Genomic DNA, 15,320 nt, shown 5'->3' on the forward strand with positions numbered 1-15,320 from the left:
TAATCCCCTTTCACTGATCTTGGCAGAGGATTTTTGGCAAGTAATTCTATTTAAATTACTACACAGGATTAATCCTTTTCATTCCTTAAGGCAAAAGGGAAACCAGAGAAAAACAAAGAATATAAACTGGGGTTGAGATAGTTACATTCAATTCTTTCTTTCTTAATTGAAAAATTGAATGAGGTATTTTGTATTATAAGTAAATCCGTCCTCTATTTTTATTTTGCTTCCCTCTAAAGGAATAAAAGTCATGTCTTACAAAGCAGATAAAACACTAGCTGTGTGTCTGAGTGAAAATATATGATCATTTACATAATACATGAAACTAAAATTTTTGTATCAACAAAAATGAAAGGTAACAGAAGAACATGGAGAAATTTTTCTCCTATTCTGAATTCAAAACAAAATCCTAAATTGTGACTATCTCTCTGAGTTTGGCAAAAACTAGCTCATATGATGTTGTCAATAAGCTAATCGTTGAAGGTTTGTTTATATGTTGTTTTTTCAATTCTAAGATATGTTAGAAAACAGTTTTTAAAAATAAAAACAATGAGGGGGAAAAAAGAGTTTTTATGGTCCAAGATGGTGATTATCAAGGTGGAGGGAACAAGCCAGAAGAAGGGATGAAGAAGAGGCAAATGCATTGTTTCTTTTTTAGAATATTTTTTGTTGGAGTATAATTGCCTTACAATGTTGTGTTAGTTTCTGCTGAACAACAAAGTGAATCAGCTATATGTATACATGTGTCCCCCCCTTGTGAACCTCCCACCCCTGCCCCATCCCACTTGTCTAGGTCACCACAGAGCACCGGGCTGAGCTTCCTGCGTTTCACAGCAGCTCCCCGCTGGCTGGCTGTTTCACACGTGGCAGTGTGTATATGTCAGTGCTACTCTCCCAGTTCATCTCAGCCTCCCTTCCCCCTGTTTGCCCGCATGTCCATTCTCTAAGACATATTAAGCGGCAACCAGCAGGTTATGACATGCTCTGCCTCTTTAGATTCACTCCTCTTACAAGTGGAACACACTTAACCTCTCCTGAAGGAATCCGATGCCAACGTCCCCTCCAATTCCAGTATCCGGCTCAAAGTCCAGCATGTCTGAGTGATATGAGTCTGGACAGGTCTGCAAAACTACAAAACAAATACAAATTACTTTCCCCCTCCTATTGTAGCTAATGGTAAAGTAGGAATTGGATTTCCCATTAGGAAAAGGGGGAAATTAGAAGTATTGATACATAGCCATCTCTGGTCCTTTGCAATTATCCAAACTGGCTTTGCAGTCATAGTTAGCTTGGAAATTGCTGTATATTTGGTTAAAGTTACTGCCTTACTTTGGGTACCAGAAGTAGTGAGCTATTTTAACCCTGGGAGGCCTTACACTCTCAGTTTGCATTCTAGTTAAGAGTCAGATATGGTTGAGTTTATCAGAGCAATATTTCCTCCACCTCTGCTTGTACCCTGGCCAATTCTACCCTAAGTAAATACCTCACTTCTAAAACCTGTGATAGCAACAATAACAACATTTTGAATTCTTATTTTCCCTAAAGCCTTGAGGATAAGCAAACAGATAAACTGCATTCCAAGAGAGTCTTGGGGATGGTGTTCCCAAATATTTATGATGATGTAAAGAACGTCACGCAGTGGCCACAGGACTGGAAAAGGTCAGTTTTCATTCCAATCCCAAAGAAAAGCAATGCCAAAGAATGCTCAAACTACTACACAATTGCACTCATCTCACACGCTAGTAAAGTAATACTCAAAATTCTCCAAGCCAGGCTTCAGCAATACGTGAACCGTGAACTTCCTGATGTTCAAGCTGGTTTTCGAAAAAGCAGAGGAACCAGAGATAAAATGCCAACATCCACTGGATCACAGAAAAAGCAAGAGAGTTCCAGAAAAACATCTATTTCTGCTTTATTGACTATGCCAAAGCCTTTGACTGTGGATCACAATAAACTGTGGAAAATTCTGAAAGAGATGGGAATACCAGATCACCTGATCTGCCTCTTGAGAAATCTGTATGCAGATCAGGAAGCAACAGTTAGAACTGGACATGGAACAACAGACTGGTTCCAAATAGGAAAAGGAGTACATCAAGGCTGTATATTGTCACCCTGCTTATTTAACTTACATGCAGAGTACATCATGAGAAACGCTGGGCTGGAAGAAATATAAGCTGGAATCAAGATTGCCGGGAGAAATATCAATAACCTCAGATATGCAGATGACACCACCCTTATGGCAGAAAGTGAAGAGGAACTAAAAGCCTCTTGATGAAAGTGAAAGTGGAGAGTGAAAAAGTTGGCTTAAACCTCAACATTCAGAAAACAAAGATCATGGCATCCAGTCCCATCACTTCATGGCAAATAGATGGGGAAACAGTGGAAACAGTATCAGACTTTATTTTGGGAGGCTCCAAAATCACTACAGATGGTGACAGCAGCCATGAAATTAAAAGATGCTTGCTCCTTGGAAGGAAAGTTATGACCAACCTAGATAGCATATTCAAAAGCAGAGACATTACTTTGCCAACAAAGGTCCGTCTAGTCAAGGCTATGGTTTTTCCTGTGGTCATGTATGGATGTGAGAGTTGGACTGTGAAGATGGCTGAGCACCGAAGAATTGATGCTTTTGAACTGTGGTGTTGGAGAAGACTCTTGAGAATCTCTTGGACTGCAAAGAGATCCAACCAGTCCATTCTGAAGGAGATCAGCCCTGGGATTTCTTTGGAGGGAATGATGCTAAAGCTGAAACTCCAATACTTTGGCCACCTCATGCAAAGAGCTGACTCATTAGAAAAGACTCTGATGCTGGGGGGGATTGGGGGCAGGAGGAGAAGGGGACGCCAGAGGATGAGATGGCTGGATGGCATCACTGACTCGATGGACATGAGTTTGAGTGAACTCTGGGAGTTGGTAATGGACAGGGAGGCCTGGCATGCTGCGATTCATGGGGTCGAAAAGAGTCAGACACGACTGAGCGACTGAACTGAACTGAACTGAACTGAAAGAAGGTCACCAGCTTTCTAAACTGCAATGAGTTCTTGTACCTGGCTGCTTACACTAATCCAACACCACATGTTATTTACAGCATTCCATTTCTGATGAAAAAAAATTGAATTACTTAATCTTAGATTAAGTTACAAGTGACAGAAAATTTAAAAAAAAATGGTGGACTAAACAAGGCAATCGTTTATTTCTCATTTGTGATATATGGTTCAGGATTAATTGGATATTCCATAGGTTCCAGGATCCAGGCTTCTTCTATTTTGTTGCCATTGACTCCCAGTGCTCTAGATCTTGTTTACTGATACTTGGGGTACATTCTCACCTCCTTATCACAATGGCCAGAGACAGATGACCACACTTTACGGGCTTCCTAGTGGCTAGTCTTCCAGAAGTAATATTAATTGTACCAATAAGATGCACTTGTGGGAGGTTTGGAAAGTAGAAATCAGAAGAGGCTTTTTTTTAGCCGTTGGATTCTGGTCTTTTTTCTTTTTTCTTTTTCCTGTTAATTTGAACTTTTTTATTTTCTATTAGAATATAGCTGATTAACAATATTGTGATAGTTTCAGGTGAATGGTGGATACTGTATCCAGTCTCCCCCACACATGTATACGTACATATACATGTACATATACATATATACCGGCTTCCCCGGTGGCTCAGTAGTAAAGAATCTGCCTGCAATGCAGGAGCCTCAAGAGACACAGGTTCAATCCCTGGGTCAGGAAGATCCCCTGGAGAAGGGCATGGCAACCCACTTCAGTATTCTTGCCTGGAGAATCCTATGGACAGAGGAGCCTGGCGGGCTACAGTCCAGTGGGGTTGCAAAGAGTCAGACATGACTGATGTGACTTAGCATGCACTCATGCATACATATACACATACATATACATTTTCCCCATACAATATACATATATCCATTCTCCCCAAACTCCCCTCCCATCTAGGCTGCCACACAACATTAAGCAGAGTTCCCTGTGCTATCCAGTAGGTCCTTGTTGGTTACCCATTTTAAATACAGCAGTGTGTACACGTCCATCCCCAAATTCCTAACTACCCCTTTCTCCATCCTTCCACCCAGTGACCATAAGTTTGTTCTCTAAGTCTGTGAGTCTCTTTCTGTTTTGAAAGTAAGTTCATTTGTATCATTTCTTTTTAGATTCCTCATATAAGGGATGCCATATGATATCTCTCCTTCTCAGGCAGAGGTTATTTCACAAGAGTGGATACAGTGGTGGCTCTCAAACAATTTTCAAGGGATGTATTTGCAGAAGCCACATTCTAAAGACCACTGTTTAGTAGTATGGGCAGCCAAGATGATGGCAGAGAGGGACAGCAACAGCAGCAGTTGCCTGCCCTCTGCCTCAGAAGCACAATGACATAAATTTAAAACCACCTGTCCTCTGGTGCTTCTCTAACTTCACTCTGCCAATCCCCGTGCTCATTTTGTAAGCACTGAATTCACCGTGCTAAGTCCTTCTCTGGTTGGGATGCCTGGGGGGTGTTTCATGCAGCCCACCTGCATGCTGGCTGATACAACTAGTGCGTTGTCCTTATCACATGCTAGAAGCTGAAGCAGACTCAGTACTCCCACCTGTGTATTGCCATCTGAAGAAAGGAAGGGAAGGAGAGGGAAAGCAGTTTCCTCTAAAGGGCACAACCTCTAAGTAGCACACATCACTTCCTCTAAGAAACACGAAACAGTCCAATGGCTCATCAAGCTACAAGGCAGACCAGAAGGGTAAATGCCAGCAGGACAAACACTGGATCAGCTAAAACCTAGAAAAGTTAATCGGTGAAAAGAAAAAGAGGAGAACTGGGTACTGGGGCCAATTAGCAGTTTCCACCACAGATGTCCCCAATATACCACCTACTTTCAGCAATAAAGTCATTGTCATTTTAATTAAGGAAACACACTGAAAAAAATAAACAGAGTGAAAAAAAAAGAAAAGACCATGCCAAGTTGCCAAGTGTCACCATTTCAGTAGTAGCCACCTAGACAAGAAACAGGAAAAGGTTATTTTGTCATAAATGTAATTCTACCAATAAAAGTTGTTATTGAATTCCTTTCTTCTACTCCCGGTCCACCGAGATCTACCACAGCCTTCTTCACACACACTCACACACATGCATTCAGTAAAGCAGTGCATTTCAGCTTTCTTCATTATGTTAGACCAGCTTCCTTTATGTCCCCAGAGCACTAACTCACCAAGGTCTTTGTAATTTGAGTCACAAATGTGGTACCACACACATTCAGATATTTTATTTTCTTAAGAGAGTTTTATTATGACCCTTAGTCATGACCTTTAGTAGTTCCTTTTTGTGGCCTCTCTTTTCAAATTATTCTGTTCAAGAAAGTCAGTCCCCAATTAGGAAACATTTCTTTTTGCTTCAGAGAAGGTGGTGGCATTTTCAAAGCTCTTGACTTGGTGCCGTAAAGAGTTTGGACAGAGAGCAGCGCTTGAATCCTGTAATTATACGGCATTTGGAGCACAGATTATGACAGGTGTGCTAGCAGCATCCAGTAATGAGAGAGTTGGCAAAACAGCTGACTTGTCACATAATTCGTTGGTCAAAAAATAATCGTTAAAAGTAATAACAACAGGTCTTTAGGCAAACTAGAATTTCAGTTCTGGCTCAAAATAATTTTCCCAGTCAGAATTTCAAACATGTTTTCTATGCGAGTTGCAGTGTTTTATCCAATCTTTTGGCTTTCAGTTCACCCAGAACATATATCGTATAATTCTGTCCTGTGTCTTACCACAGAAAGAATGATATTGTAGAACTGTAAAGATCACTTTGCTCAGCCTCGCTTTCAAGAAAGGGTTTTACCTCTAGTGACTGTTGTCCCACATTTCTCACCAAGACCACCCCCCACCCCTAGAATGGTGCCTCGGCTTGCCAGTAAAACTGGAATCACAAAACCTACTTCAAAAGGGGAGTCAAAAGGATTCGTTAGTTTATTTTTGTAAAACTCTTTACAACAAAGCTTGGAAAATATTGCATATTAAATCAATATTTGTTAAATCTGAACAAACTACTTAAGAGAGGGGACTCTGGGTCCAAGCGAATGGCGCAGAGGACAGGAGTCCTGTGCCGCATAGTGAACCATCCCCTGGAGAACGTCCTCCGAGGCCTTCAGCTTGGTTTTCCCTCTTCCTTATCAACAGCACAAGCTTTCCGTTCCTTTGATACTTCACTCATCAACCACTGCAGCAGCTATTCATATTTCCCTTAGGCCCAAATTAAGCACTCAAATGAACAAGATATTGTCTACCAAGAGTATAAATCACTGATAGATTCTCAAAAGAATTTAGAAAACTGTATGAGTTCATTTTGAACAGACGTTCACTCTTGTTCAACCCATTCTAGGATGGTGACACTTTCTTGTTCAAATCCACTCTGTGTAAATGCCAAAGTCCTTGCAAAACATGGCTCCTTGATGCCTCCCTGACTTCTTTACCAGGCTTCCCTTGCCCTTCCTGCCTCAGCCCCCTTCTCCCATCCCACCCCTCACTGGACTCCTTCTGGTGCTTCAACATACTGACTACACTCCCATCTCAAGAATTTTACTTTTGCTCTTCCCTTTGCTAGAACTCTCCTGTTCTGCTCCCCAGAGCTGCACGGTGGAGTCCCTCACGTTCTTCGCAGCTTTGATTACCACGAAGCTCGTCAAGCTACCCTATGAAACATGGAACCAAGCTATCCAAACCCCTGTTCATCTCCGGTACTCCTTATCACATACTATACAACAGTTTTTTTCTACAGCAATTATCAGCAGGCAAACTACATATTTACTTGCTTATTTGTTCATTCTCTGAAGAACCATTCTTACACCCTGTCACACAACAGGATGTAAGCTTCATGAGCACACGAATTCTGGTCACTGGGGTATCCTATACCAGAAACTAAAAGAAAGCCTGGTGCATTGTAGGTGACCACACATATTTGTTGAATGAATAAACAGATGAATAAATAACTATATAATTATCTGACTCATGTTTAATCCTGCCAGTTTTCCTAGTTTGGGCAGGAGACTGCAATACATAGGGCTTGCCAGGTGGCTCAGTAGTAAAGAATCCTCCTGCAATGTGGGAGATGCTGGTGATGGGGGTTTGATCCTTGGGTACGGAGGAGGAAATGGCAACCCACTCCACTATTCTTGCCTGGAAAAATCCATGGACAGAGGTGTCTGGCCGGCTATAATTGATACACAACCACTCCAATACTTAATAACTAAGCCAACAAATCGGTGAGTACAGTCCTTCACAGCACTGACCTAGTCACTGTGTCCAAGCTGTTCTCAATCTCCAGTGTGCCCCAAACTCACCTGACCTCTCTTTTTTTTAATAAAGATTCTCATTCAATAAGCAGTTCTAATCACTCTGATAGAGGAGATATGGCCACTGCATTTTTATAAAGGCTACATTATATGCTTATAACATGTCTAAAAGAAGAATGTGTGCATGCTAAGTCACTTCAGTCATGTCTGACTCTTTGCGATACCATGGACTGTATCCCGCCAGGCTCCTCTGTCCATAAGATTCTCTAGGCCAAAATACTGGAGAGAGTTTTCATGCCCTCCTCCAGGGGATTTTCCCCACCCAGGGATCGAACCTGCATCTCCTATGTCTCCTGCATCGGCAGGTAAGTTCATTACCACGAGCGCCACCTGGGAAGCCCAAACAAAGAATATTTAAAGGGGGAAAAAAGAAAAAAAAGAAAGAAAGGAAAATACCTTACAGTCTATTTGGGGAGAAAAGGGGGTATTGATTTTATCTTTGTATACTCAACTCTGGCACAGTATCTAGAAAAAGTATGCACTCTAACTTTCTGTGTGCTGTGCTGTGCTTAGTAGCTCAGTTGTGTCCAACTCTTTGACTCCCCATAAGGATTCTCCAGGCAAGAATAACTGGAGTGGGTTGCCATGCCTTCCTCCAAGAGATCTTCCTGACCCAGGGATCAAATCCAAGTCTCCTGTGTTTCCTGCATTGCAGGTGGATTCCTTACCCACTGAGCCATGTGGGAAGCCCCAGTACATCTCTGCCACTCTAGAAAGTCTCATCAAAATGTCTCTTCAAAAGAATGTCAAGATCAAAACCATTTGGAGGGAAATTCAAATGAGAGAGCAAAAGGGAAAAGCTGCCACTGTTGACTTCACTCTCTCCACTCCCCTAGGGACACGCTGACACGTTTAGAACTGTCAAAACATAGTAACTGTAGTACTTTTAGATTAATTCAGTGTATCTGTTGATGACTGTTGTGATGAGCAAACGTTTCAAATGGAGAAATACAGGAACGAAATACATTATAAATATTTTATCTCCATCGCTGTTTTCAGTTTGGCATTTTATTTATAAAATCTTCGAGGCAATAATCATATATTTGGCAGATGCATTAGATACCATAAACACAAAACATTTCTTTACCAGACTCTGCATCTAAATTATACTGCAAAGTAATTATGTTAGCAGTAAGAAAAGCCTTTTTCTGAGCAAAGAGGAGCATCTATAGACATACTTTTCTTTGAACTAACCAGTTTATGCATATATACATAAGGGAATTAATGAAAGCACCCTAGCCAAGGATTAATGGCACTTAGTCATTATCAACACCTTTTGTTCCAAAGGTGGAAAAACATTTTACCAACAAATTTGTTAATCCAGAAAACTGTCTTTTAAGGGAGAATGACTTTGTTCCCCATCTAACAGAAGCAGAAATCAAAGTCTAAAGAGGATGAAGTTTTGAGGAAAAGTCTCATAAATGAAAAATCTTCTTAGGTTATGTGTCTTCTACCTTGGTACCTGCATATCACTGGACTTCACTACTTCTGTGGTTCATTTTATAATGAGACTACATATACTGCAAAATGGTAAGTATTACTCAAATGAAAATACCGGTTCCTGAATCAAGCAAAGCCCTTGTTCAGCCAATATTTATGTTGCTTCTCTCCATTTCTAGAATTAAATGCAAAGAATTCACTTACTTTCAAGGAAATGAATTGAGCAAACTCTTCCAAGAAAAAATTTTCAGTTATACTCAAAACAACAGAGAACAGGTATTTACTAGAAATATCAGATGTACGTGCATCAGCTTTAAGTGTCTGAAAGACAGAAAGAGGCCACACAAAATCCTTTGTTAACAGAATGTATTTCTTTGTTAAAAAGCCCTTTGCCAATCTTCTAAACTGTGAATACACTGGTTGGATGACAGTTCTTTCTCACAGCCATCTGCTCCTCTGAGTCAGTCCTGTGGGAAATAGTTTATACTAAATTTGTCGCATCACACCTTATTTCCAGGTCATCAGAGTGACAGCAGTAGAATTCCAACTCTTTTGCTTATTCCATCTAACATGGAGATTAGCATACACCAGCAAATAAGTTTTGAAAGTTTAGGGACCACAATATGGTGGTTGTCTTTACAAGCGTGTGTCCGAGCCAACCTGACCAAGATTTCTACTGTCATTCCCACCAACAGATGTCATTCCTGACAATAAAATCCTTTCCAATGGCCTATACTTTTCTTTCTAGGACAACACTATGAGTAAGCTTTTGGGGAACTCACTTATCTCTTCCATCTACAATAGATGAATGGATTGAAAAAAATAGAAAGTGTTTGGTTACATACATCATACTATTTAAGCTGTATCCATGAGAATTCTTTTGAGTACAAGTTACTGAAGCCCAGTGCAATGAAATACAAATTATATCTTCAGTCTCTGAATGAGCAAGACTCATGTTTTCTATAGAAAGACAGCTTATCTCAGATGTCGAACTCTGGACCAATTAGCTGTGCCAGGGAACAAGTGAGAATACAGCCGCTCTGAAGAGCACACCACGGATGGAGAGATATAGCCAGGGATGTAGGGAGATGCAGGAAAGCTAGGCAGCCGGTCCTGTAGGGGCCAATGATGTTTCCTTCTGTGATTTAACCTTTGATACTGGCTATAAAGGAGTTCACTTCTGAAACAAGAAAATGCAAAGCCTAATTCACAGTTCTAGCCATTTTAATAACTACTGTGTAATCTAACTAATCAAATCAGTCAGTTGACAATCTAAACATAACAGGATAAGCTCAAAATTCAGTGCCTGCCTCTACAGTGCTAAACTAAGTCTTTCTCCTCTAGATTTTGTTTATAGAGTGAAATTATGCTCTAAATTCTTCTCTTTTTTAATAATTGCATTCTTTTTCTCTGTTGGACTGAATGTGGGATTACATCTTTTATTCAGTTTGAAACTGATATATTCTGGCTTCATGCTGCGTGCTAAGTCATTTCAGTCATGTCCAACTCTTTGCAACCCTATAGACTGTAGCCCACTAGGCTCCTCTGTCCATGGGATTCTCCAGATATGGATACTGGAGCGGGTTGTCATGTCCTCCTCCAGGTGATCTTCCCGACTCAGGGATCAAACCCCTGTCTCCTGTCTCCTGCATTGGCAGGCAGGTTCTTTACCACTAGCGCCACCTATGGGAAGCCCAATACTCTGAATTCATACACAGTCAAAAGATGGTATTTAAACTACAAAGATTACATTATTAATTTAGCAGTTGAAGTTTTTTTCTAAAATATAGATGAGCACTACATTTTAATGTGAGCTCTGTTTTGAGTCAATTTTAGTATCAGAAGATAAATCATTTAATTCACCCAAATAAGGAATACACTCTGCTTCTTCAGTTCAGTTCAGTTCAGTCACTCAATCGTGTCCGACTCTTTGAGATCCCATGGACTGCAGCATGCCAGGCCTCCCTGTCCATCACCAACTCCCAGAGTTTACTCAAACTCGTGTCCATTGAGTTGGTGATTCCATCCAACCATCTCATCCTCTGTCATCCCCTTCTCCTCTTGCCTTCAATCTTTCCCAGCATCAGGGTCTTTTCAAATGAGTCAGGTCTCCACATCAGGTGGCCAAAGTATTGGAGTTTCAGCTTCAACATCAGCCCTTCCAATGAATATTCAGGACTGATTTCCTTTAGGACAGACTGGTTGGATCTCCTTGCCATCCAAGGGACTCTCAAGAGTCTTCTCCAACACCACAGTTCAAAAGCATCAATTCTTCACTGCTCAGCTTTCTTTATAGTCCAACTCTGACATCCATACATGACCACTGGAAACACCATAGCCTTGACTGGACAGACCTTTGTTGGCAAAATAAAGTCTCTGCTTTTTAATATGCTGTCTAGGTTGGTCATAACTTGTCTTCCAAGGAGTGTTTTTTTATTTCATGGCTGCATTCACCATCTGCAGCTTCTTACTTCTCATGTATCATTTCAAACTCTTCTACCAATAAGCAATAATTGACCACTTTCTAACACCATACACAAAAATAAACTCAAAATGGATTAAAGATCTAAATGTAAGACCAGAAACTATAAAACTCCTAGAGGAGAACATAGGCAAAACACTCTCTAACATACATCACAGCAGGATCCTCTATGACCCACCTCCCAGAATATTGGAAATAAAATCAAAAATAAACAAATGGGACCTAATTAACCTTAAAAGCTTCTGCACATCAAAGGAAACTATTAGCAAGGTGAAAAGACAGCCTTCAGAATGGGAGAAAATAATAGCAAATGAAGCAACTGACAAACAACTAATCTCAAAAATATACAAGCAACTCCTACAGCTCAACTCCAGAAAAATAAACGGCCCAATCAAAAAATGGGCCAAAGAACTAAATAGACATTTCTCCAAAGAAGACATACAGATGGCTAACAAACACATGAAAAGATGCTCAACATCACTCATTATCAGAGAAATGCAAATCAAAACCACTATGAGGTACCATTTCACACCAGTCAGAATGGCTGCAATCCACAAGTCTACAAATAATAAATGCTGGAGAGGGTGTGGGGAAAAGGGAACCCTCTTACACTGTTGGTGGGAATGCAAACTAGTACAGCCACTATGGAGAACAGTGTGGAGATTCCTTAAAAAACTGGAAATAGAACTGCCTTATGATCCAGCAATCCCACTGCTGGGCATACACACTGAGGAAACCAGAAGGGAAAGAGACACATGTACCCCAATGTTCATCGCAGCACTGTTTATAATAGTCAGGACATGGAAGCAACCTAGATGTCCATCAGCAGACGAATGGATAAGAAAGCTGTGGTACATATACACAATGGAGTATTACTCAGCCATTAAAAGGAATACATTTGAATCAGTTCTAATGAGGTGGATGAAACTGGAGCCTGTTGTACAGAGTGAAGTAAGCCAGAAGGAAAAACATAAATACAATATACTAACGCATATATATGGAATTTAGAAAGATGGTAACAATAACCCGGTGTACGAGACAGCAAAAGAGACACTGATGTATAGAACAGTCTTATGGACTCTGTGGGAGAGGGAGAGGGTGGGAAGATTTGGGAGAATGACATTGAAACATGTAAAATACCATGTAAGAAACGAGTTGCCAGTCCAGGTTCGATGCACGATACTGGATGCTTGGGGCTAGTGCACTGGGACAACCCAGAGGGATGGTATGGGGAGGGAGGAGGGAGGAGGGTTCAGGATGGGGAACACATGTATACCTGTGGCAGATTCATTTTGATATTTGGCAAAACTAATACAATTATGTAAAGTTTAAAAATAAAATAAAATAAAAAAAAAAGAAATAATTGACCAAATGCAATTTTTTATCATTTTAAATATATCTTAATATGCTTAATATGTAAATATAATTCTGTAATATATTTTATTGCAATACCATATTATATATTTATATATAATATTCATGAAATGTGTTATTATTATGTTAAATGATTTCCTAAAGAACAGTATGTTTTGGGGAAAATCTTGGTAAGGATCCATAATTAAGAATTAAAATGAAACTATACAGAAAATATGTTCTATAATATCACTATTCTTTTGCTTTTTATGTTTTTACTGAGATTAATTTCTCCATACCCTATATTTTCATTCTAACTACAAAAAAGCCTGGAATCAGCACTATCACTTCATCATTCTGTTATTTCCTTAAACTTTCACATAAAGGTCCACAACTCATTTTCATATATAATTCTGTTTTTACAAATACTTAATTTTTTAATAGTATAGTTACTTTTTAAACAGACAAACCAAGCACCAAGAGACCTAAGCTCTAAAGCTAGCTCCACCTGTAACTCATTTTGTGGCATTGATCAAATCACTTAACCTCTTTAGAATCATTTTAAAATAAAGATGTTAAACATTCCCTCAAGCTTGAAGACTACAATTATCAAATTTTATATTCACAAAATGCTAATCATCCTTAGAGACACTGTTTAATGGAAATGCTACATAATAACTGGTAAAATTATTGAGAAACTCTTTTTGTAATGCCATCATGCTTCTCCACACTCTAGAGAATGATGTATCTAATTAATTTGAACATGCAGAAGCAGATATGAACCAATAAGTATCATCACAGAAATAAATAGATCAGGAACCATCTTTTGTAAAGAGCTTAAGACTGACCATCTATCATCAATTTCCCGTAATTGCACTTTACCAAAAACAAAACACCAACAACTTATTTTAAAAACTTAGTAGCCTTCCAAAATGTATAAAACTAAGTAAAAAAAACTCCATAAGGGCATGGATAAACTCACTGATGGTTACCACTTATTGTTTACTCTGTAACACTTTGCTGAACCTTTGACCTCTATGACCATATGTAGTTCTTAAACTTCCCCTTATAAGAGGTCACTTGATTTCCTTTTTAGGGAAGCTTGAAGTTAAAACTATTTTCCAAAGCTGTTAAATGTTGGGAGTTGAGACAACACTGTCAGATTCCAAGGCTCATGTTCTTATCATTTCTGCTACATTGTGTCACTTCACTTCATAACAATGCATATTATTTGCAAATACCATCCCCAAAGTACAGAAAAGACTACTTGGGTACATTTCTTTTGGCTTTTTAGAAACAGGCAAACCTATATACTGATTAATATATATAGCAAACTGCACGATACCAACAGAATACACAGACTCTATATTTAATTTTTGAATATCCAAAACATTCAGAAAATAATGAAAAAGACACCCATGAACTTACCACCTAAATTTATGAAACAAATGGAAATACCATATTTACTTCTGATTTTTTTAAAGAAATAAGAATGAGTCATAGTTGTGGAAAAGTAATTTAGACAAAGGTTAAGTGTCTGCAGGTAAGTGTCAGTATTGAGTCAGTTGCTTACATTATCACATTCAGAATGTACCAAAAAAGTGAAAAGTCTCTTCTCTGTTGTTTGTTTCCCTTAACTGAGCTAAAAATCAATGTTGTTGTTTTTTTTTTTCCCAGAAGTAAATTTTCATTTGATACCTATTTATTTCTAAAAATGGAATTACAAGGAAGTTCTACCTTTAGAAAGTCAAAATATCTGGTGCTTAGATGGAAATATCTTTTCCTAGGATGTCTAGACTAATAAACATAGCATATTATCTTATTGCCACAGGATAAGTTGCTTACTGAGAAGGTAAACTCTTTTTTTATTTGATGACAATATAAGTTGATGTTTAACTTGTTTGACGGATTCCTCATATCTTCCTCATGAAATTAGAATGGAGTTGATGGCAGAAACTATGAGAGCCAGATTATTTAAATATCACCCAAAGTTTATAATATAAAATAAGTTTGGGGAAAAGAGTCCAGGTTTGTTATAGGAGGCTTTACATCATGTCATACTATGAAGATATTGACTGTATTATTCATAAACCATTTTATCATACTTTTGTATATGAACTACTCCACAGCCTTTTATAGAAATGTTTAATACTTGATTTTACATGTTTCTTGGTGACTTATTTACAATAATTAAAAACTTATTAAAATGTAAAAATTATCTAAGACTGTAAAGCTTCCTATTAGTGTTCATTACTACTTCTGGTCATAATAATACTCTCAATAAAGATTAACATTCATTTATAAAAAGCGTAGGTACAATTAAAACCCCTCTCGCTCTCAGTCCTTTCTCCCTGGAAGTAATAACTGCCCTAACATTTGTGTTATCATTTTCATGCATATTATTATACTTTTACCACAAAGGTACATGAGACATTGTAAAATAGTTTGTGTTGTTTTATGTATATTCATAAATATAATCACACTATATGTTTCAGTTTGCAACTTGCTTTTCTCATTCAACATTATCCTTTTAAGACTTATCCATGTTGATACCTATAATAACATGTTTACTTTCCACTAGACTTCTACATTCTTGCCTTCAGTGATTTCTTGATGTGCTGATTTTATCTATTCAATATACTTTGTATAGTAAATTGAAAATCACTAATATGCTACTTAATCTCTGGGGACAGTAAT

At 38.7% G+C, this 15,320-nt stretch overlaps 1 pseudogene; it reads left to right on the forward strand.

Moving 5' to 3' along the window:
- Window positions 1-6,076: 6,076 nt before the first annotated feature.
- The window catches only part of LOC100297616 (small ribosomal subunit protein eS24-like), a 120,326-nt pseudogene continuing 111,082 nt past the window's right edge, over window positions 6,077-15,320 (forward strand).

This window comes from Bos taurus, chromosome 4 (genome assembly GCF_002263795.3).
Source record: "Bos taurus isolate L1 Dominette 01449 registration number 42190680 breed Hereford chromosome 4, ARS-UCD2.0, whole genome shotgun sequence".
NCBI classification, from domain to species: domain Eukaryota; kingdom Metazoa; phylum Chordata; class Mammalia; order Artiodactyla; family Bovidae; genus Bos; species Bos taurus.